The 2,196-nt window shown below is 34.6% G+C and overlaps 1 non-coding gene across 1 annotated transcript; it reads left to right on the top strand.

Annotated features, from left to right (window-relative positions):
- Window positions 1-232: 232 nt before the first annotated feature.
- On the top strand, window positions 233-313 carry TRNAL-CAG. Its single transcript has one exon. It is a non-coding gene; the product is annotated as a tRNA-Leu (tRNA).
- The last annotated feature ends 1,883 nt before the right edge of the window (window positions 314-2,196 follow it).

The following is a 2,196-nucleotide window of genomic DNA, read 5'->3' as shown; positions in this document are numbered from 1 at the left end:
TTACTTGAGGACTAAAGAAAGAGTCGAGGAGTCAAAATAGAGTAACCTGGAACCAAAAGCTCGTGTTAAGAAACCTAGCTGGCCTAGGAATCCAATAAACCTCTTCAACTCCTAGGCATGATCAAGACGCATTTTAAAACCGTGAGACTGACGACGATGCATTAGTACCTGAAAGTGGATAGTATATGCTAGTAGTAATTTGTAGCTATTACAAAAAAAAAAAAAAAAAATAGTCAAGATGGCCGAGCTGGTCTAAGGCGCCAGTTTCAGGTACTGGTCCGAAAGGGCATGGGTTCGAATCCCATTCTTGACATGATTTTCTTATTTGTCAATGATTGGAGAGGTATATTTCTCAACATTTTAAAATGTGAGGACATATGTAACGAGCAATGTAGCAGTGGGTGGCGAAATCTCGTATCAACTAATTTTGTAGGTATATTTTATCACATTTTTGTCAAACAATGTCATATCATAAACTTAGCCACTATGCACGTGTTCTATCCGATAGTAAGACCGCTTACTTGGTTGGTCTTAGCCGGTTCTCCCTAAATTTTGGTACATTTGCTTTTCGTCCTACTAGAGATCGTCAATCTTCTTTCATGACTAACTACAATTTCTTAACCCAATTTAATATAAATTGAGAAATTGAATCTTATATTGACCTTCATTTCCTTAAGCAAGGTCAATTTTCAGCTTCAAGATAGTCGGAACCGCAAAAATTGGGCAAAATATCCTTTACGGAGCCAATGAGCTAGATTTTGAGCCGCAAAGCCTAGACTAGCCGGTTGAGCCACACAAGCCAAAGAAGTTTCTGGCTGTAGGCGTGACACGTGGCACAATGAGGCGTGAGAGCGTGTTTTCCGACGATTGAGTTTCTTTTTTGTGTGGCCGATACAAAATCTGTTTGTGTTTCATTTTCGAGAACTTTGTATAACTTTCAAATTTATTTCATTTTCATGCTTGAATATTTTCTATAAAATCTAGACTTCGATATTCAGGACAACGTCAATGTTTTATTCTTTAATAAGAACTTTAATATATTATTCCGATGTACTCATTTTTATATTAAATATTTTCATATATTTAAGAACTTAAATGATTAATAGACACTTTGTTAGAGCATTACAGAAAACACACTACTTGTGTAGTAAAGAAAAGATTCGATGTGATGTAAGGCAAAGGTGATGATTTGTCTAAGGATTCCATGGATGAATGAGCTCGAATACATTTATTCGATTATTATATAAAGAAAAACCCTTCTCATCTGCACGCCAAATGCAGTGCGAATAGTTGCATCGGTCTTGAAGCCAAATTCCCTTCTCTGGCCAAAAAACCTCGAACGAAAGCTTCCCGTAATTGCTACTAAAATTGCACCAAAACAATGTTGTCTGCCACAAATTCTCTTTGAATTTCCAGCTGTATTCTTGTTTGGACAGAAGAATGTGCTCCCCTAAATAGAAAGTTACATCTAGATGGGAACAAATTCAATTGAAAAAAGGAAAAAGTTAGAACTACAAGAGTTTATACATATATACATAAAATAATATGGTCTCGTTGAATAATTTGTCGTGGTGCAATACCCTTATTTACCTAAATCGTCGTTTTTCGATTTGCAATGGACCTGTAAAGGTATGTCTTGATAATTAAGAATCGTCACTTCCCAACGAGATTGTGGATATTGGGCGTCCAAACAAGTGAAAACATTAGAAGTTGATGCAAAAGTAAACAACAAAATCATATAGAGATTATTCATAGCCTTCATTTTTTTATCAACTTAGAATTTATTTGTGTTTCATTTGTATCCTTTTGAACCATATATATATATAATCATTGCACTAAAACAAAGATACCTTTTTAACGACTTTTAAAGATAAATTTTTATGTAAAACGCTATTAAAAGAAAAACGAACAAAAAACTGAAAGGATTTTAAGCGTGTTCGTGTCCTTGTTTGTGTTCGTTTGTTCGGTTACACTTTATTTAGCAAAGAATCACACATCCTCAAGCTTAGGTTACTTTTTCTTTTTCTCTCCGGACATCAATCACATACTTTTCCTAACTCCATTCCGATGTCTCCTTCTCAATTTTCTTCTATTTTGGTGCTCGAAATTTTTGAATAAAACGAGACGTGTATATTCATTTTGAAGTCAGTATTTTATTTTCGATAACAACTTGGATATTTCATTACCATACATGCA

The sequence above is a fragment of the Cucurbita pepo genome, chromosome LG06, assembly GCF_002806865.2.
Source record: "Cucurbita pepo subsp. pepo cultivar mu-cu-16 chromosome LG06, ASM280686v2, whole genome shotgun sequence".
In the NCBI taxonomy this organism is placed as follows: Eukaryota; Viridiplantae; Streptophyta; class Magnoliopsida; order Cucurbitales; family Cucurbitaceae; genus Cucurbita; species Cucurbita pepo.
Note: the sequence above shows the minus strand (reverse complement) of the source record. Positions and strands in the feature narration are given on the sequence as shown.